This window comes from Schistocerca piceifrons, chromosome 8, assembly GCF_021461385.2.
Source record: "Schistocerca piceifrons isolate TAMUIC-IGC-003096 chromosome 8, iqSchPice1.1, whole genome shotgun sequence".
Classification (NCBI taxonomy): Eukaryota; Metazoa; Arthropoda; class Insecta; order Orthoptera; family Acrididae; genus Schistocerca; species Schistocerca piceifrons.
In genome coordinates, this window is record NC_060145.1 from 459,630,130 (window position 1) to 459,653,107 (window position 22,978).

The 22,978-nt window shown below is 44.2% G+C and overlaps 1 protein-coding gene across 1 annotated transcript in view; it reads left to right on the forward strand.

The window, feature by feature from the left end:
* LOC124712458 overlaps window positions 1-22,978 on the forward strand; it is a 163,627-nt gene that overhangs the window by 101,059 nt on the left and 39,590 nt on the right. The gene's annotated exons all lie outside the window — the stretch shown is intronic.

The following is a 22,978-nucleotide window of genomic DNA, read 5'->3' on the forward strand; positions in this document are numbered from 1 at the left end:
AGCAGAAGGTGATTCTGTTGTGGATTGGCAAGACAGCCAACCCACTAATAGGAAGCCGAAAGGCACGCGTTTAAGCTCATGCAGGCTGGCGTGAGGTCTGGAACAGGTAAAGTAATTGAGACTAGCAAATAAAGTACATAGCTGCTGGAATACTTAACTTTAATCCATAATTGGTGAACATCGCTCTGTACAGTACATGTTTTGCCCGCATCTCGTGGTCGTGCGGTAGCGTTCTCGCTTCCCACGCCCGGGTTCCCGGGTTCGATTCCCGGCGGGGTCAGGGATTTTCGCTGCCTCGTGATGGCTGGGTGTTGTGTGATGTCCTTAGGTTAGTTAGGTTTAAGTAGTTCTAAGTTCTAGGGGACTGATGACCATAGATGTTAAGTCCCATAGTGCTTTGAACCATTTGAACCAGTACATGTTTTACAGCATCAATAGTAACTGGTAATGGCGCCTTGCTAGGTCGTAGCAAATGACGTAGCTGAAGGCTATGCTAACTATCGTCTCGGCAAATGAGAGCGTAATTTGTCAGTGACCTATCGCTAGCAAAGTCGGCTGTACAACTGGGCCGAGTGCTAGGAAGTCTCTCTAGACCTGCCGTGTGGCGGCGCTCGGTCTGCAATCACTGATAGTGGCGACACGCGGGTCCGACGTATACTAACGGACCGCGGCCGATTTGAAGGCTACCACCTAGCAAGTGTGGTGTCTGGCGGTGACACTACAGATTCAGTGGAAGATAGGCCGACTAATGAATCGCAAAATGGTCATAACACTTTGGAAATCTCCGTCACTGGGAATACGTGCTTCATCCGTTCCCGATGAACATTACGAACCGGTTACTAAACGATTGAACTACGGCGCTATACCCTTGAAGTAAAGGTAAAGGCGGTAGCGCTAGCCAGGAATGATCCAAATTGGAACTTACAAACGCTGCAAAAGAATGGAGGAACAACGGCCCTGAAAAGGAAGAAGGACTTGAAAGTGTGGGAAAGTGATATCGTTAAAGGAGGGACAAGATAAGACAAATACCAGGCGATAAATAAGTGGACATACGACCGATTAGTCGAATCTCGTTGTCGTAACGAGAATGTAACAACGAGAATACTTCAGGAGTGGGCTGCAGGTGCAGAAATTTCAAATTGGAGTATAAAACTGCACGTCACTAAATACGTCTCTCATAAGGAGGTACAAAATATAGAAGATATACAGAAAGTGGCAGCTCTTTTCTGCACCCAAACGGCGTCACTTATGACCAGTTTTAATCGTGATTACGTGATCAATACCGATCAAACAGGATGCGAGTATCGGGTGAACATTCGACGCACGTTATCGCATAAGGGAGAGAAACGAACCCTTGTCGCAATTGGTAGTAAAAACAAACCAACACATTCGTGCACGGCGCAATATGCCATCACAGCCTCTGAAAAAGTGTTGCCTGAAGTTTTCCTGTGTTTACAAGAAACGAATGTTACATTTGGTCCTCGGGTTATAGAAGAGGTCAATCGTTTAACCGACTCGTTGAAAAATGTTTACATTACCTGCTGCAAATCCGGGAAACTGACGAATGCGATTTACAGAACGTTTCTTGAGGATGTTTTAAAACCATACTTTTCTGATAACAAGTCTTGTCTAATATTGGATTCCTGGAGTGGACAAATTAATACTACAGTATATGACACAATGTTTACAGATGGCGAGGGTCAGCCGACGTGCACAGTAAAAGTAATACCGCCAAACTGCATACCTGTGTGCCAGATGTGTGATATTTATTTCTATCGCCGGGTTAAAAACTTTATTTCCAGGCTTCAGAATTGCAGTGTGCTTCTGGAAACCCAGTGGGAATTGCACAAGCACACGGATGCAATAACTATTCACAGCATAATTCATAACCAACTTTCAGCACCGATTTTTCAGGCAATGATAGCGGACACGTGGTACGCATCAAAATTAATTCCCGAAAAGGACATATTTTTAAATGTAAGCCGTTTGTTTTCCGCCGACTCTTCGGAAGGAACAGTGTAGTTGTTGAAAGATTGCATTCATTAGATGTTCTTGGTCCTGTGACTTTGTTTGTTTCTAATATTTGTATGACAAGTACTAGCCATCTAGCTGTTCGAAGAAAAGTGAGGACACGTAACAGTGAGTGGAAGAGCCATTGTAAAGTAACCTGGAGTAACATTTTAGTTGTTTACTATCCCAAGAAATTTAATAACTTTATTTGCCTACCTTATTATTATTCCTTATTGATTAACTTCCATTATTAGCCCCTCTATCCCTATCAACTGAGATATGGAAAAATACAAACGAAAAGAATAACATCCGTTAGGTTTCTTCGAGATTCGAACCCGGGTTTTCCGATTCTCAGCCAGTTATCTTGACCGTTGCGCTTTCGGTGCCGTCGGCGAAAGCGTTTACCACGTGGGTACAGAAGCGGCAGCTGTAAAAGTTTCTTGCCTCGATTTCTGGAAAAGGATGAGTTTTCGGACACCATAGTTGATGATGAAAAATGCTCTATTTACAATTATCTATCGATCCCTCCAATTTCGAGTCGATTGCTAGTCATAACCTTTAGGGGTGATTTTCTCAAAAACGCGGGGGCCTTGACCCAAAATATCTTAAAAGTCCTTCGTTTTAGGTTGTACACAAGCGACCTGCCAAATTCGAGCCGAATCGGTTGGCCGTGTCAGAGGCCTTCCCCTTGTAAGTCCCGTTCAAGGTCACACAGAGATGGCTCATGCAGAGTACAGGGCCTCGGATTCCGCATTCTGACATCACACGACTCGTCGAGCTCTCCCTGAAAGTCCGTTTTCGCGTCCCGTGTGAGGAGGTTTGAGCCGTGGTGTGAACGGCCAGAGCAGGTGAGCTGGGAGTACAGTAGCAGAGTCGCCGAGGGCCTACAGCCAGAGGCGCCCCCACCGTGCTGGCTGCCTCGTTAGCAGTTTGGGCGGCTGCGCGAGGAACCGCAGGACCGGCCGAGCGCTCGTAAACCATGGCAGAGAAACAACGCGCCCCGTCTCTGCTGCACCAACCATTATCCGCCGAGGCAGGTGTTAATCCTGTGGCGAGCGCCGGCGCTGCGGGCAGCTTTGTCTCTGTCCGCGTGACCGCGCTGTTCACTTGGCCAGGCTTTGCAGCAGCTGCCTCTACCTCCCCATCCGCGTGTCTTTGTTCTGCCTGGATGGAAAGCACTGCTTTCGGAGTACACATCTTTAGCGTGTCTGCAAATTCCTGTCCTGTTCATTACCCGCCAAATTCCTGCTACCCGAAAATTTTCGATCGCTCTGTACGTGAGTAAGAATTATCGTACATTTTTATTTTATGTGTTTATTCAACTTCTCTCACATCGGACGAGGGTTTCATGCATAAAGTACCATTTTTACAACATGGTTTCTTAAAAATGACAGTTTTAATGTGAGAAATAGTATTAAAATGATTTGAGTTGCTATACTGACAATGTGAATAAATGACACTGACTATAAACTAATGAACTAGTCCTGGCACTACTACTACTACTACTACTAAAAAGTGGTTCAAATGGCTCTGAGCACTATGGGACTTAACTTCTGAGGTCATCAGTCCCCTAGAACTTAGAACTACTTCAACCTATCTAACCTAAGGACATCACACACATCCATGCCCGAGGCAGGATTCGAACCTGCGACCGTAGTGGTCGCGCGGTTCCAGACTGTAGCGCCTAGAACCACTCGGCCACAACGGCCGGCCACTACTACTACTACTGCTGCTCCTGCCAACAGTAATGACAATAGTTGCTGTGACCAGACGAAACTACAACTGTCTGGGCATAGTTGTGGGCTCTTTGGATGCTAGGTGAGGTAGCATGTAGGAACCGTAACTCATGAAATACACTGATGACCCAAGGAAACTGGTACACCTGCCTAAGATCGTGTAGGGCCCCAGTAATCGCGGAGAAGTGCCGCGACACGACGTGACATGGACTCGAGTACTGTCTGAAGTAGTGCTGGAGGGAACTGACACGAAGAACCCTCCAGGGCTGTCCATAAACCCGTAAGAGTACGAAGGTGTGGAGGTCTCTTCTGAACAGCACGTTGCAAGGCATCCCAGATATGCTCAATAACGTTCATGTCTGGGGAGTTTAAACTCGAAAGACTGTTTCTGGAGCCGCTTTGTAGCAATTCTGGACGTGTGGGGTGTCGCATTGTTCTGCTGGAATTTCCCAAGTCTTTCGGAATGCACAATGGACATGAATGGACGCAGATGATCAGACTGGATGCTTATGTACGTCTCACCTGTCCGAATCGTATCTAGACGTGTCAGGGTTCCCGTATCACTCCAACTGCACACGCCCTACAACCATTACAGAGCCTCCACCAGTCTGAACAGTTCCCTGCAGACATGCAGGGTCCATGGATTCATGAGCAATGTTGGAGATTTGATGTTTGGCTGGATTCCTGATATTCACGGTACACTCGTGAAGTGCTCGTACGGGAAAATCCTCGCTTCATCGCTACCTCGGAGATGTTATGTTCCATCGCTCGTGTGGTGACTGTAACACCACGTTCAAACTCACTTAAATGTTCATAATCTGCCATTGTAGCAGCAGTAACGGATCTAACAACTGCGCCAGATACTTCTTATCTTCTGTTATTATAGGTTATCTGTCTTGAGGTGACTGCAATGTATCTTGTATAGGCGTTGGCGACGGCACCGCTGTATTCTGCCTGTTTGCATATCTCTGTATTCGAATACGCATGCCTATCCCAGTTTCTTTGGCGCTTCAGTGTATTAGTTCACTTTATTACTTTAATAAATAAAAGATTTACCTGAATATGACAAGCGTCTTTGCCATAGGAGTACTCAATTACTCACAACATTGACTAGGTAGCAAAGCACCATAATTGCCATACTGTCCGCTTGGGGTACAGTGTTCAACTTTTACTACTGTATGAGTTGATCATAAACTTTAACAACTCGTTGATTCTATACGATGATGCTGAGTCCTTCTGGTGAGACCACAAAGTGGACCAGTGCGGTTCCATGATCGACTCTACAGAGGGGTCCAAAAAAATGTATCCACTATTTAAAATTCCATAACTGGCAAACTAATTGACGGAGTTGTCTCATCTTTGATAGTCTAATAGTTTGTAGTTCCGGAAATCGGCACACAAGCGCTGTATTGCGTTGTTTTGTTTTGTCAGATGACAGCCGCCAGATAGTCAGTGTTTTGTTCTTAGTTGCACCTAGTTACTCGAGTAAACATGGCTGGCGCAAGGCTTACATTCGATGAAAGGAAGTCAGTTTTGAAGTGGTATTTTAAGTACGAAAACATTAATGAGATTGCAATGGCGAAATGAGTATCAAACAGAGCCACCGACCGGCTTAACGATTCGTCGCATTCGAGACAAATTTTAAGCCGAAGGCTGTGTTAAAGATGTACACAAACAACGATCTGAACGATCCGTAACAGTAACAAGTTCAGCTAACTCCCGTCATGTGTTACAACAATTCACTCGCTCACCACAGATGTCTGTGAGACAGTGTGCTCGTGAAACTGGAGTGAGTCGCTCAAGTGTTCGGCGAATTTTGAAGACAGCAAAGTGGAAGTGCTACATCCCACGGTTGCTACACGCAATGAACGAGGACGACCCAGATCGTGGAATGGAGTACTGCCAGTGGTTTACTAACTTGGTGCGCAACGATGAAGAGTTTGCAGAGATGATTGTGTGGTCTGATGAGGCACAGTTCAAACTCAATGGCCACAATTGCATCTACTGGGCTGCCGAAAATCCTAACGTCCCCGTAGACAAAGCCGTGAATTTGCCAGGAGGAAGCTTCTCGAGATAAGCTTAAATATTCTCTGGCTTCTCGAAACCCTTTAGTAATTGCGTGGAACGCAAATCTTCTCGAGATAAAGTTAAGGATTCTCTGGTTTCTCGAAACCCTTTATTAAATTAACTTTCTTGGGTTCTCTGGCTTCTCGAATGTCGAAACCCTCTATTACATTAATTTTCTTCGGAACTCTTGGGCACACACCGGGTTGTCTTACCGGGGCTTGATTGGGCCATTTTTCTTTGACGGCAGAGTTACCGGTGAGGTGTACATTCAGAAGCTTCAGACAACCATTTTACCTGCCATCCGGGACTTGTATGGACGGAAGAGTTTACTTTCAACAACATGGTGCCCCAGCCCACTACCAAAATCGTGTGGTGGTGAATCTCGACGAAAATCTACCAGGAAGATGGATAGGCCGTTGAGGTGCTGTGGAGTATCCACCACATTCCCCAGACCTGGCTGCACTCCGTACAAATACTTTCAGAAACGACTTCCTGACATTTAAATCAATTCTCGATGTTAACAAATTTCTCTTCTTCAGAAACGCTTTCCTTGCCATTGCCAGTCTAAATTTTATATCCTCTCTACTTCGACCATCATAAGTTATTTTGCTCCTCAAATAGCAAAACTCCTTTACTACTTTAAGTGTGTCATTTCCTAATCCAATTCCCTCATCATCACCCGACTGAATTCGACTACATTCCATTACCCTCGTTTTGCTTTTGTTGATTTTCATCTTATACTCTCCTTTCAAGACACTGTCCATTCCCTTCAACTGCTCTTGTGCCGGCCAGTGTGGCCGAGCGGTTCTAGGCGCTTCAGTCTGGAACCGCGCGACCGCCACGGTCGCAGGTTCGAATCCTGCCTCGGGCACGGATGTGTGTGATGTTCTTAGGTTAGTTAGGTTTATGTAGTTCTAAGTTCTATGGGACTGATGACCTCAGAAGTTAATTCCCATAGTGCTCAGAGCCATCTGAACCATTTGAAGGTCATTCTGGACAATTCGAGCGAATGATTTGGCGGCCCATAGAATATTTGTGGGATATAATCGAGAGGTCAGTTCGAGTACAAAATCCCACACTGGCAACACTTTCGCAGTTATGGACAGCTACAGCGGCAGTATGGCTCAACGAGTTGAGTCCACGCCACGTCGAGTTGCTGCACTGTGCTGGAAAAAAGTAGATCCGACACGATACTGGAAGGTATTGCGTCAGTTTTGTGGTCTCAGCGTACACAGACACTGCCGTGCTCTAAGTCACATTGAATTAAAACAGCGGTTAGCTGCGTATCACGCCGACACGAACCGCCGGCTTAAGGTAGCTGAGTGGTGAGAACGCTGTCCAGCAGACGGTGGGGATTACGCTCTCCCCACTAGAGTGGCCCCCGGCTGCGGGCGTGACTCCGCACCGCCTCCGGGGATTAGTCCGGCCTGGGGAGAGAGCCCCGTATTTATCACGCTAAGTGCCGCACATTTTTCCTGCTGCATAATTTCTTACGTCGCGTCCCTGAGTAGCTCGGCGCACGGGACATTTAGCAGGAAACCGCAGCACACGTATAGTAGTACATCCCCTGTGTGGTCTCTAGATGGTGTACACAAGCGGTGCGGTTAGGTTCTGTTAGGGGTGGGGTCACAGTTTGTTACACTCTCTCGTCCCTCCCCCATCAAACATTAATGCTACCGCTACCAGTTTTAACATGTCACACATGAATACTGTTTTCTTCTTCTTGCGTAGAATCCAGCCTTCTGTGGAAAACAATAATACAGAGCAGTCGTTCTTTACAATGAGATTCTTCTTCCTGTCTTTACGTTGCGTTTTCTTTTCTCTCACTTTCTGCTGTTTATTTTGTTCCTAGCTAAGATTCTTTCACGATTCCACCTTTTGTGGTTTCGTTCCTCAGTTGGTAAAAAAGTAACCCTTATAGAATCTATTTATTGTTATTTTACAATAAAAAGACAGCAAGCAAACTGGCAAGGCAGCTACCCATAGCCAGACCCTATTTCTGCTGGTACATTTTGTTATTAAAAAAAATAGTTGTGTGATAATACTAGTGTTAATAGATCAATGAATTCATATAGTTCTGGTAATGCAAAATTTTTATATTTAAGTAAATTGTTTTTAATTATTTCTATTGTTTCTTTGACCGGTATGTTTGTGTAGAGATTCGTGATGTCAAGTGATGCAAACCTAGCAGTGTCAGGAATCTGAATTTCCTTTAGACAATTAATAAGTTCATAACTGTTCTTTACTGAGTATGTCTCTTCAAATTTGAACGTGTTGCTAAGGATCTCATTCAGTTTCTTGCTGATTTTGTAAGTTGTGCTACTCCGAGAATTAACAATTAGACGTATGGGACAGTTGACGTTATGGGTCTTAGGCTGTGCTCGGAGACGTGGATAAGGGTGCATAACAGTGGATTCATGTATATCTTTCGCATTTAAGAGGAAATAATTTTTTTTCATCATATTTTTAACTTTATTCTGCAACTTAAGAGTGGGATCAGACTGAATTTCTACTATATTATTGTTACTGAAAAATTCCGGTAGTGCGCCTGTGTAAAATACGTGACAAAAAGTGTTTGTGTTGTTACAAAAAAGAAGAAAAGCCAAGAAAAAACGAGGAGAGCAGAATGTAAGGAAAATGAACAACTGATAGTGCGTAACTTTAAATTCGCGAAATTGAAGTAAATGATTGGAATCGTTGCTTTTGCACAGACCAGCTGCAGCATCCAAATTACTGTCGAGATTGTACCACTGTAGAAACTGAAGATACATGTAATTTGACAGCTGAAGATGGGTGCAAACACGAAATGCATATTGGCATAAATAAAACGCATTAAAAAAGTGGCTGGTTGCTGTATTTTTATAGTAAAATGTCATTATCCATGGCCACGGAACTCAACAGTCCAAATAAAATGGACAAATTGTTATTCTTTATTGTTCGTCTGTCTGCCCGTTCAACTGTTAAAAAGACTTCTTCTCGGAAAGACGTGTCAAGTTACAACTTACATTTGTTACTAAGGTCCATCCCCCCTTAGCAGTGTAGGAAATTGAATCTTCTAAATCAGTGCAATCAAAAGATACGGCCATTTATGTGACATGTCTTGATACTTGCAAACTCAATCATCGAAACCTATAGTGTACTTCCCGCAGACGTAGACTGGTGATGTTTGGAAAGAAGCAAGAGTTCACAGTACAAGTAAAGGAAAAAAGCCGAAAATTGTTAATCTGTAATTATATCACACGAAAAAAATATTTTGTCATTTGTTATCCAAGTGTCTGTCTGTCCTCCTGTCAAGATCCTCTTTCTCAGGTTTTCTCAGGACAGAGTATCTTGCCTTTCTCGATATCGATAACAGACCAAAATCGTCGAGATTTTGATTCCGGGGATGGGTGGTCTATTTGCTACATACGTAATTTAAGTTTGTGCGAAAGCGTCGGTGTGTAAGCCCTGCTAGCTCTCCTTCGTTTTTATTTTTTTTATATTTGTTTTTTTCCCTCAAAACCCTTCAAGTTCCAAATCTTTTTCGCTATCTCTGATCCATTGATTTTTCTTCTTGTTATTGAAATAGCGAAGAATTCCTTTACTTAATCGGTTGTCTCCATTCTTTTCAAACATCCAAAGAAATCGACATGCTGCCTATGAGCGCAGAACAGGGAGTCGCTCATAGGCAGCGCAACGCGCCTGGAACACGCGGCGCTCGGGGACCACAGCACAGTTACGACACCTGAGAATGGGCTTATAACAGGCCGAAACCGCTCGTGTGAAAATAAAATAATTTACAACTGAAGCGATATTTTCAACCTCTGCTATAATGCGGATGTTCTTCCAACAGGATTGTTTGCTTTACCAGGTTGTGTCTGAGAGTTCGAGATTTCCGATAGAGTTTTTTTCTTGCTTGTCAATTTGTACTTCCCATTTATATCAGTGACAAATTCCTCAATTTTTGGAGGATTAACTTTGCTGCATAGATATCTTGCGGTTTCAAAACTTGTTTCATAGGCTCTCATTTTCGCATTAATACAGTTTTACTTGGGAGGTTGATACGCCATTTCCGTCTTCTGCAACGTTGCGTTGATTTCCGCTTTTGTCAGTACATTGCTTTTGTTAAAGTATTTCCGCACTATCTGTGCGGAACGTAATGTTTGTGCCAGTACCTGACACGCTAGATCTCCCACTAAATCTGTGTGATTCGGGCAACGGTACCAAGAGGTTGCATGAAGCTTAACCAGTAATTAATACAGGCAAGAACGCTACGTTGTGGTTGCAAGATCATACGAACATCGGATACTAATTCCCTGAGTAACTATTAAATGAAAGATGTGATCCAGCAAATAATAATAATAATAATAATAATGATAATAATAATAATCCCGCGGAGGCCCGGGAAAAGAATAGGCCTCCGGCATGTTCTGCCAGTCGTAAAAGTGCGACGAAAAGAACAAACCACTAATAGGGCTAACCCCCCTTTTAGTATGATTACTTGTTTCAGGACAGAACTAAAGAAGCCTCGGACAAGCGCCGTCATGGTCGGGGACGACGCTTGAACCCTATGCCCGTCCACAATGCTAACGACACTGCTAGCCACACGGAAAATGATTTAAATCCAAATAGAGGTGTTTTGCAGGATATTCTTCCTGCAACCACTCTAGAAGGAAAACAAAGACAGAGGATGAGATGGTCAGATGAAGTTAACCGACACCTCATGTTCTGTTATTACCAAGCAACAAATTTAGGAACCAACACAACTGGATACAGGTCACAAGTATACACAACATTTATTACCAGATACCCAGAATTAAATTTTTTTAACAGAACAACGACTAGCTGATCAGATCCGTGTAGGCGCTTCAGTCTGGAACCGCATGACCGGTTCGGTCGCAGGTCCGAATCCTGCCTCGGCCTTGGATGTGTGTGATGCCCTTAGGTTAGTTAGGTTTAAGTAGTTCTTAGTTCTAGGGGACTGATGACCACAGGTTTTAAGGCCCATAGTGCTCAGAGCCATTTAAACCATTTTTTAGATCCGTGTAATAATAAAAAATAACAGGATACCCCAGTCAGAATAAGAAAACATCAAACAACAAGTACAACAAATACTGGAACAAAATAATGTGGAATCAGACCGGAGTCACACCACACAATATCCACGCAATACAGCTACATCCAAACGTATATATACAACTACAGAAATCTGTAATTATTGATACAAGTTCAATTAGCCGAAAGTTCCTAAATGCAATGTAACATATGAAATGAAATGAAGTCCCATGCTTCTTTACAGAGCGTAGGGGAACGATGCGGGAGACCCGCACCGCCTTACTAGGCAAGGTCCTAATGGAGGTGGTTTGCCGTTGCCTTCCTCCGACCGTAATGGGGATGAATGATGATGATGAAGACGACACAACAACACCCAGTCATCTCGAGGCAGGAAAAATCCCTGACCCCGCCGGGAATCGGAAAGTCACGCTTGATCAAGGTCCGTGTCACTTTCCATTCTTAACCAGACATAATGTCTGAGGAAGGAATATAATAATAATAATTAATAATAATAATAGTCATTAGCCAATGTGATGACTTGGTGATGCGGCCAAATTGGCCTCCAGTCTAGTAGTTGTTTTGACCACCTGCCATCTTTTCTTTCAGCGACATAAGCAGTCCACTGACATTTCAAAGTATTCACTCTTTCCATTATGTTAGTGACCTTTGCTGTCTGTCGGATATCACTGCTTTCTTTCTGTCTTCCTCTGTGTAGCCCAGCACTGATCTTTCCATTCCTCTTTCGGCTACTATTAGTTTCCTGACAACAAACTGATTTAATCTCCATGTCTCACAGCCATAAGTTATTACTAGCAGTTTACATTGGTCAAAAATTATTTTCTTCAATTCGGTCCACATCTTGTTCTTCCAAACTGAGGCATATCTTTCATAAGCTTACCATCCTAATTTAATACGTCGAAATATTTCTGGTTTTAAATGTCCTTTCATATTTAGCAACGACCCAGGTATACATATTCTGTAACCATTTGAAGTTGCATATTTCAGACAGATATATTACCCTCCAGTGTCCATTCTATCATCCAACGAAACGATTCATTAACTAAGAATAAACACAAAATTCGAGTCGCCACAAGTGGCTTACACGCTTGAAAATGATTTTGTGTTGCGTGATCTTTCGTCCAAGGGAAGGTAAGAGGACATTGGTACAGAACTAAATCAGAAAAAAAACTACGAAATTCGACATGTAGCATATATTCGTACTGAGAAGTAGTCGAAGACACCTTGAAAGAATAATTTTATTACCAAAACGAGACTCAGATATAATGTCCTTGGATGAGTATCCACACAACTACACAGAACAGAAATATTTATCCCGTGACGTTGTCCGTGATATGCCTACACGACAAATCAAAGAGCTGCGGCAGGCTGCTGTGTGAAGACCTGCGACGATACCGGGCCGGTGCTGAGGGCGTGCAGCTGGCAGCTGGCGAGCTGCTGGTGAAGACCAGTGCGAACGGGTAAGGGGCTGCCGGCGTGCAACGTTCAGACGAAACCTGCTGGCACTAAAGACCGGTAGAGCTGGAACTGAACTGCCGATACAGCCGGACAGAACTGCCGGTACTGTCCGCGTGAAGTTCAGGCCGTAATTGACTCCGCAGGCTCTGACGGGCGGCCTCAGTAGTCGGGAGCGGATGGATTCCGCGTGACGCGTCTAGGGTGCACGTGACCTGGCGTAGCAAAGTAGCGCCCTGCCGGCAGCGCTGTCTGCTGCGAAAGGCTAGCCGCCTGTCGGAGAGGTTGGCGCTTTCAGGCGCTGTCTAGGGGAGACCATGTAGGACTGTTGATATTTTTTAAAAATATCGCGAGTCCGATAAATCGATGTTTAAAGAAACATTATTATAGGATATCGATACACGGAAAAAGTTATCGATATATCGATGAACAAAGAATCGGCTACAACATTGTAGAGATACTGACAGTTTTAGAGCCGTATACTTAAGCATTGATTTGTTATTAGATATTCTGTACATCATCAAGCTAGTAGCTTGCTTATTCCCCATAGAGCAAGAATTGAGAGGAAAACGATGCACATTCACGCTTGGCGATAACCACTTTGCTAACAATGGTAACTGCATGTAAGTGGCGCAATAAAAGGTGTCCGTCGTTCGGTTTCGTCACGTATCAGAATTGTCTCGAATGCTTCATATCGACTTTCCCGTTTTTTTCGTTTCTCCGAACGCCAGCGACCTTGCCGTTGTAATGCCGAAATTGCGTGCTGAAGTTAAACGTTGGAGTTCCTGTTGGTAGCACTGAGCGCCAAATACTTCAGAATTTCCCATCAGTCGTCTCGGTCCACTGCAGAGACCAGTCTTGTCATTTAGTTGTTCATCAGTTTCAGCAACTGTTTTTGAGGAATGCTGATGCGTAGAAATAGCAGAATAATTGCGTTAAAAATTGTTTTCTAACGCAACTGGCGTGCTGTGTCTTCCTATCGGATACCTTATTACTCCATTAACACTTCATCCGCCATAGCAATCGGACTTTGTCCCCTAAACATGAAGGTCTAGTTCTCCACCTGGCTTCGCAGCGCAACATCGTTCCCGGCCCCCTTCACCAGTAGTTATACAGGCAAATGTGGCTCGCAACCAATATCTCCGTAATAATATTTGATGCCATACCAGTGCTACTACTGTAGAACGGTTAAGCAGACATGCTCTTACAAGAGGGCAGATTCGCGCAAATGGTTCAAAATGGTTCTAATGGCTCTGAGCACTATGGGACTTAACATCCGAGGTCATCAGTCCCCTAGAACTTACAACTACTTAAACCTAACTAACCTAAGGACATCACACACATCCATGCCTGAGGCAGGATTCGAACCTGCGACCGTAGCGGCCGCGTGGTTCCAGACTGAAGCGCCTAGGACCGCTCGGCCTCAGCGGCCGGCAAAATTCGTGCCCAAAATTTCCCCTACTCGGTTTATATGCACAGCCGCAACCATGTTTTACCTCCTCCACAAGAATGAGAGCTTAAGCCGAGCATGTAACTGTTCCTGGCGTCTTATTTCCACTAGGTTGACAAGTAGGACGGGAGTTCAAAAAGTAATGCAAAACATTTTCGGCCAATCCCGGTTGAAAAAATACGGAATTTGTTGTGGGACATCGTGGAGACACTGTAGTTTCATAAAGTTCCGGTACGAATTGCACTACACGTAGCCTTCAAAACGGTGTTTGTGTTGAGGATTGGCAGGAGAGCCAACCCAGGATTATAGAGGAAGCCGAAAGGCACGCGTTTTAGCTCACGCAGGCTGGCGTGAGGTCTGGAACAGGACAAGGAATTTAGACTAGAAAAAAAAAAAGGATGTAGCTGGTGGAATACTTAACTTTAATCCATTAATGCTGAACGTATCTCTTGTCTGTACATTATTTACAATATCAATAGCAACTGATAATGGCGCCTTGCTAGGTCGTAGCAAATGACGTAGCTGAAGGCTATGCTAACTATCGTCTCGGCTAATGAGAGCGTAATTTGTCAGTGAACCGTCGCTAGCGAAGTCGGCTGTACAACTGGGGCGAGTGCTAGGAAGTCTCTCTAGAGCTGCCGTGTGGCGGCGCTCGGTCTGCAATCACTGATAGTGCCGACACGCGGGTCCGACGTATTCTAACGGACCGCGGCCGATTTAAAGGCTACCACCTAGCAAGTGTGGTGTCTGGCGGTGACACCACAGTTTGTACCGGAGGTGCATTCCAAGCAGAGAGCTGTCATTGAGTTTCTTTTGGCGGAAAACCAGAGCAATGCAGATTCATAGGCGCTTGCAGAATGTCTACCCGAGCGGTCTAGGGCGCTGCAGTCATAGACTGTTCGGCTGGTCCCGGCGGAGGTTCGAGTCCTCCCTCGGGCATGGGTGTGTGTGTTTGTCCTTAGGAGACTTCAGGTTAAGTCCCATAAGATTTCACACACAGAATGTCTACGGAGAACTGACAGTGAACAAAAACACGGTGAATCATTGGGCGAGGCGTCTGTCATCATCGGGAGAAAGTTACACGACCATGTCCGATCTCCCGCATGTCGGCATGCCACACAATCCTTCACTTCTGTAGTGTTGGAACGTGCGGACACACTCATTGGAGGTGATGGACGGATCACAGCCAAACACCTCGCTGCACAATTGGCCCCGTCGGGGTGCTGACACACTCGTCCACCACTTGGGGCACTCAGAGGTCTGTGCCCGCTGGGTTGCACACCTCCTAACAGGAGACTCCCGTCTGTTTGGCCCAGTGGAGGATGCACTGCGCGAGAAGCAGTAGGCGAGTGATGGGGATGTTACCGATGCAGTAGGGCGTTGGCTCTGGCGTTGACCAGCACAGTGGTACCCCGCGGCCATCCAATAAGGCGGCTTTGGCCGTCGCAGTGAACACAGATTATGTTGAAAAATACAGGGTTATTGCCAAACGACTGTTTTATTGAAATCCTGAATAAAAGCAATCTGCTTTCAGAAAAGAAAGTGTTACATTACTTATTGAACATGCTCGTATTTCATCTCGGCCGTAATCTTCCGTTTCCTGCTTTCTTCGTTCACAAATTTCTTTGCGCGAACGTGCAAGGCCGCCGGCCGTACCTTAGTCACGACCCCCATGTGTTTATCTTTCCCGGAGGCAGACCGTAACTCCCTCTCTTCATAGACCTGCCAAAGGGGGCCTTCGTCCCACCCTCACGATCAGCTCGCACAGGAGGGCCTCCTAACAAGTTACCATTTATTCCAACCTAACAGAAACATAGAATTTCTGCATAGTTCCCAGGAATTTATGTACCTTAGTAAATTTTAAAAGTTAAAGGAAAAAAGAAATGGAAACTAAGTTGATGTTCCACTAAGTGAATGTCTTAGATCTTCATTCCAGTATAAAATAAACAACTTTATATCAAAATTACCATCGAAAACGATTAATTAGAATTTTATTTAAAACTACACTCCAAGGACAAACAGAATCGATGGCTGTGACATTTTCATAGAAACAAATGATTACAATTTCAGCAAAATTGTATGATTCACTCAAGAGAAAAAGCTTCTCAAATTGAGGAAGTCAGCGACCCTTCTGCAAGAAGCTATTCTGCTTGGCGTTGATTGATAACTGTTGTTAGATGTCTCCCTGAGGCATATCGTGCCAAATTCTGCCCAACTGGTGCATTAGATCGTTAAAATCCCGACCTGGCTGAAGGGCAGTGTCCATAATGCTCGAAACGTTTCCAATCGGGGCGGGGAGGGGGTGTGTGGTAGATCTGGCGACCTTGCTGGCAAAATTGGAAAATTGGGCTTTGGCAAGCACGAAGACAAGCAGTAAACGCTCTCAGCGTGTGCGGACGGGCATTATCTTGCTGAAAGGTAAGCCCAAGATAGCTTACCATGAAGGACAACAAAACTGCACTAGAATATCTCTTACGTATGGCTGTGCTGTAAGTGCGCCGCGGATGACAACGAAAGAGGTCATACCATGAAGAAAATTAGCACCCCAGACCATCACTCATGGTTATCGGGACGTATGGCATACAGTTGGTATCCCACCACTGTCTGTGGCGTCTCCAGACACGTCTTCGACTTGAGAATCTCATTGGCTGGAGTAAAATTGTCTCGAGTGATGACTACTGCTTGGAAGCCCGCCCGGTTAGCCGTGCGATCTGTCGCACTGCTTTCCGGCCGGGAAGGCGTGCCAGTCCACGACACGAATCCTCCCTGCGGATTAGTGTCGAGGTCCAGTGTGTTGGCCAGTCTGTGTATTGTTTTTATGACGGTTTTCCATCTGCCTCGGCGATTGTGGGCTCAGTTAGGTTATGTCGGTGGTTGCTGCAGAACACTGTCTCCACGTTCACGTACACCAGAATTACTCTACCATGCGGACATTGGGGTTACACTCGTTCCCGGTGTGTGTGTGTGGGGGGGGGGGGAGGGAGTGGGGTCCACTGGGGACCGAACCGCACATTAAATCTTGGTTCGGTGTGGTTCGGCTGTGGGGTGGGTGGACTGCTGTAGCCTGTTGTGGGGTTGTGTACCACTGAGGGCTACGGCGATAACAAAGTCTCTCTGTCGTTTCTAGGTTTAATACAATACAATACAATGCCGCTTAGAACTGATCCCCAGTGACCAGCAAAGGCATGTGTGGAGACACCCCAGACAGCGGCGGAATACCGGCCTGACTGTCGCACGCCATACGGCGCGTCAGCTGCGATCGATGGTTTGGGATGCCATTTCAGTTTATAGGAGGACGCCTTTGGTTTAAACCGTGGCACTCTTACGACATAGCGCTACGCGAACGTTATTCTAGGCCCTGTTTTGTTGCCGTTGATGGCTAGCCGTCCTGAGGTTACATCTCAGCAAAATAATGCCTAACCGCACACGGCGAGACTGTCTATTACTTGTCTTCGTGCTTGCCAAATCCTAACTCGGCCAGCAAATTGGCCGGATCTTTCCCCAGCTGAAGACACTTGGAAAATTATGGGCAGGGCCCTCCAATCAGATCGGGACTGTGACTAGCTAACGCGCCAGCGCGCCAGTAGGAAACAATTTGGCACTACATCCCTTAGGAGGGCGTCCAGCACCTCTGTCACCCAAAGCCAGACCGAATAACTGCTGGCATACGGGCCGTAGGTGGACCATAGTATAGCTGACTTGCCCAATTTGTGAGAGGAATGGGTCTCAGTGGACTGATGGGACTGATGTCTCACAGTTTTAAATTTGCGGAGTTTCTTATTTTTTTAAAGGATCTGCGAGTACCTACGGTGTTTCTCATATCTTCTGTTTTGGACGTCGAGACTTATTGGTGTGATATCCCTGATATTTTTCCAAAGACTTATATTTGGGTAACAGGTAATTCTATGTTTGCCAAAGATTGCATGATGATCCAAAAAGACATGACAGTTGTTTTCGATTCCTTTGTGTTTCGTTCCTAGTTTTATTTGTTGATTTTTTTTCCAGCCTTGTGGAATGCACTCGTCCATCCTGTTATAATTTTTTTCCAAAACGCAGTTAAAGAGACCGGGAAGAGTCCATCACCTTGTTGGACTCACATTGTGATTTAAAACGGTGCAGACATTTCACGAAGAAATGTAGCTTCTAGTGTAGCTTTCGTGAGACATTGTTTAATAAAATAAAGTAACTTGCTGTCAGCTCCAAATTCTTGTAGTGTACTCAGCAGCCAGTCGACAGAGTTGTAAAATTTTTTTAGAGTTGGCAAAGGTGGTGATATAGTTTTCATTTATCATATAGAACCTTATTACTAACTTCAAGATTTGTTCCAACCATGATTGCTATTCTATTTGATATTCTCCTGTATCTTAATGGGCTTGATTCTACAACTCTGTAAGAAATTCGAAATCTGCTCAGTGGAGCAAGATTACTCTGTATTTACTAGCAGCTGTTCTACCTTCTTCTTTGTGGAGAGAATGGGTTAGCGCAGATTTCCATCCTTCTGGTATTTATTTTACATCCCAGATGTTTATAATTGCATTTGATCAGCTTTTTGTTACATTTGGACCTTATATTTTTCACATTTCTATCAGCTGCCATCTTCTCCAGATTCTTTATAACTTTTTAGATTTTTTGATATTTTCTTTAATTCCTTCGAAAGTAAGAAAATAAGAAATTATGTTTTGCGTTTCAGATGATACAAAATTCAGTAATTCCCTCGTTTCTTCGCAAGTGGGCAGTGTTTCAAAGTAATCAGCTAGCAGTTCACATTTTTCTTTGTTGTTCAGTGTTCGTTCTCTATTTTCTCTCCGGAAGCACAAACTTGGAGACCGCTATTTCCATAGTTCTTTCCTAAACATTTTGTAAAACGTATGTTTTTCTGGCATCCTTAAATGTTTTAGCAGTTGGCGTCTGTTTTGTTAAGTTTTCTTGGGATTTATTGCTGCCTCATTTTTTGCGTGTTAGCATTCTACTGGCTAGGGCTTCATCACAATGTGCGTTTCACCATCTGTGTTTCAGACATCTTCTTGGAGGGCCCACTTCTGTAATTCTCCTGGAAATATGCGTCTTAGTGTCTTTATTGTCAGTTTCTTCAAGTTGTCTGAATGTAATGGAGTCTTTTTGAAGTTTTGTTTTGTCTACTATTTGCTTTTTCTGGGTGTGTTTGCGGGAGGGATAATTCGGACTTCCTTAGATAATGATACGTTTCGATATGTAACATCTTGTTGAGATGGGCATTCATAATTTCCTTCAAATGTGGCTGGATATTGCGACATGCTATTTTCGAAGTTGTTCACGTTCAGGATTTGATGATACCAAACCGTCTTGTTTTTTGGAAAATTTTTTGAAGTGTTTCGATGTTAATTTAATTCTAAAGGCCGTGCAGATCTCTCCTAGCCTTACGCCGTTTTGATTTTTTTTTTACCTGCGTTGAATAGCAATGTCAATATTTGTAAATAATTTTTCTTTCCAAATCTGAGTGTTAAGTACTGAAACAGCAGTTTTAAATTTTCGTTGGAGGCTTTATTTATTTCTTCGAGTTGTTCGCAAAATGTCTCTATTTTTAGAAAATTTTCTTTGTTGTCTTCATTAACTGGGTTGTGATAAGTGGTTGGTCTATAAAACTTGTTTGTACATATAGATGTTAAAGATGATAGCCTTTCTGATAGCGAGTGGAACTTAATGAAGAAGAAAATGTTTACTTAGAAAAAAACAAATAAAATGCTTGGAAGTGTAAATTAGTGTTACTTCTTTATGTCAGAAAGGACTTGTAGTCCGGGGTGATATGTTACAGTACAGCATCACCGGTCTATTGCGGTCTAACTGTGTTGGTGAGGCAGTAAATTTCCACAGGGCAGTGACTGCGTCACTGCAATTGACTTTGGAGGTGTGGCGGTGGGACTTGTAGTCCCGTACCACCCTCTGACGGTGATAGTACTACATGAGTCAGGCAGTAAAATTTGGCCTAACAGAGGCAGGTGAGGGTGTGGCGGTGGGACTCACCCTCCGCATGTGTGGTTGTTTATGTCAGTGCTTAGTACATCGCTTTAGCATAGCGTCCATGAAATTTCAGCTGAGAGAAATACGGCATCTGGTAAGGACCCGTTCGAAATTTTTGAATACATGTGTCATTCATGTAATTTAAGAACTGTAATCTCTGACGACTAGAAGAAGACGATATGAAATCGTGGCGCCCGCTCACGGGTTATCAGTGTTGCACTGTTGTGTACACAGGTCTGCAGGGTGTGTGGCAGGAAAACGCTGTTCGAGAGGTCAGCTTTTTGTGAGTATTTCCTGTTACGTTTTCGGCATATTCAGTTGTCTATAGTTTATCGGTCTCACCTATGGACCCTCAAATCGCGTGTGATTTGTTGTTGACAGCAGGAATGGTCTCGTAGGCGGCATCTGCCCACCTACGTGGAACTGCCCTGTGCTAAACGCTGCTTGTATTTTTGCAGAATTATTTGCTATTTTACAGACACTTTTTTGTTTTCATCCTAATTTACTCTCCGACAGTTAGCTTAGAATTTTGGCAATTGATTTACGTAAAAATATGAACGTTTTTGATAAAATGTTTGCTTCGGGGGAGGGTAACGTGATTATCATGAAAGCTCCCCCACCCTTTCCACAGATCCGCGTCCTGGCACACGAGCAAATAAGAACAGTACTAATGGCATGTCAACGTGAGATGCAAATCATTTCGATTGCGACTTCAGAAAACTGTGTATTCCATCAAACGTTGGAAGATAAAATATTCATTTCACAAGTTATTGTTGTGACCAGGCGAAACAATTTTCGTCTGCCCATAACTATGGGTTCTTTAATTGCTCTCGAAGAAGATTCATCAAACTAGAACATATGAAACACTAAATTCCTCATTTTTGTGGCCTTAGTGTCCGTATTTGTTTTACAATTCTTCAGGGTACTTTGTTCTGTCGTTGCAACCACAAAAATGCGTGATTTGTTTTTCACCAGACGCATTTCGCTTTATTGAGGTAAAGCATCATCGGTGTCTGTAATTAAGTTATTTACATTTTGATTTGCTTTTACCCGGCAGGATATCCGAGAGCGCTAACGCGCTGCTTCCCGGACTCGGGTAGGCGCGCCGGCCCCGGATCAAATCCGCCTGGCGGATTAACGACGACGGCCGGTTTGCCGGCCAGCCTGGATGTGGTTTTTAGGCGGTTTTCCACATCCTACTAGGTGAATATCGGGCTGGTTTTCACGTCCCGCTTCAGTTACACGACTCGCAGACATTTGAAACACATTCACACTATTCCATGATTTACACTAGACACAGACAGCTGGGGTACACTAATTCTGTCCCAGGAGGTATGGGGTGGTGGCAGGAAGGGCATCCGGCAACCCCTTGAAATTCACCATGGCAAATCCGTATTTAACCCTGCCCACCCTGCGGGATCACGGCAGTAGCGAAAGAAAGAAAGACATTTTGATTTGCTTTTAGGTCGAGAAATTAAGTGAAAATCACCGTGAGTACAATTCAACATATTCTTAACGAACTGTTTTTCGATCTATGCGAGGGTAATCAATCTCGTGGACAGCGTCGGACAATCAGTGAGGCTGCCTCGTGGACGATAGCGTTGTCTACGGCGAGGTTTCGGCGCCAGGAAAACTGTACCGAGCTGCAGGGGGTTGACGCCTGGGGTAGGAACTGGCAGCCGACAGTGAACATAAACAGGTGTGATGTACTGCGCATAAACAGATGGAAAGACGCGCTGAATATTTCGCCCATAAAGAACGGCGTTACGAAGGCTGCGACTGTTAATAAAGGCAAATAAAACAGCTTTCTGCCTCAGTCACTTGTTTATTTTGCCACTACACGTTTCGAGGGTTCAAACCATCATCTTCAAATGGAGAATAATTTATTTACATAGTTTGTGTTGGTCAAAAGTACAATCGTCTTTCCGCAGTGGCAGACCAATGGTAGTATATGTTATAGTGCGTCTTTTACCGATGATAAAAATTTCCATTTCACATCCCTAAAATTTTCTAAATAAGCAATTTTTATAATTAACAAAATACGAACATAGCCTACACTGCCCTTGGTCTGCTACTGGGAAAAGACGTCTGTACTCTTCACCAACATCAGCTATGTAAATAAACAATTCTCCACGTCAAGATTATGGTGTGAACCATTGACAAAGTAAACGAGTGAATGACGCGAAAAATTGTTTTATTTGAAAGATGCATTACAGTTTGATTACCTGTTGGCAATAAATAACTGGAAAGAGAAACGACTTGAAATATGTAGTACTGAGAGGAGATGTGAAGAGGAATTGTTCTTTTCATCGCGGGTACATTTGGTAAACGCTAGAGCATCGCGGGACACTCATCGAATTCCAGTTGCAGCCACTGCAAGAGCGGCGTTGTACGTCAGTCAGAGGTTTACCGATGAAATTCCGAGAGGGTGTATTCCAACAAGATCCAAGCAACACATTACGTCGTTAACCAAACATTTAGCGAACACACCATGATTCCATTCGCCTCACACGTAGAGAATACATAATGACGGTACAAATTTGCAAATTCCAGCTTGTATGAAAGCTTACGGACAGCCACTATTTCCGAGCGTCATTCACCAATGGGACAGAAATTGCGAAAAATTAAGGTTGTAGTAGTAACAAGCGTAACTAACGATGACATTCAATAGAGTTTTCTAAGAAGGGGAGGCCGCGACGGTCAAATTACGCATTTGGTTCAAACTTTGTACGCTCTTAGGAGTCCATTAGGATAACATAATATGTAAGTCGTACGGCGTACTACATAGACGATTTCGAGAAAATCGCAAGAGAAGTTTTAAGCTTCAGTGATGTACCGCAGCATTGCGACTCTGAGCACGAGATCGCGGCGGTCATATGCGTTCGAACTCCGTAATAGGTTGATCGCTGGGTCGAGTCCCGCTCTTGCCCCTTTTTTATTTCAATTTTTTTTCAACACTTCCCGTGTTATTTCATACACGCTATATTTGAAAGGTAATATGATGAAAACACACGTGTGTTTGCACGAACTTTTAATGGATTCCCAACGTCATTTGGTTGTTCGCAAATTTTATCATCAGAACAAATATTATATTTATAACTATAAACAAAGAAACCACAAACCTGCAGTCGGGTAAGCTACCGAGGACTGCTTTGCACCTGGGCGCTTCGATCTGCAGACACAGGTTTCAAGGAGGAGGGACAGGCTTGGA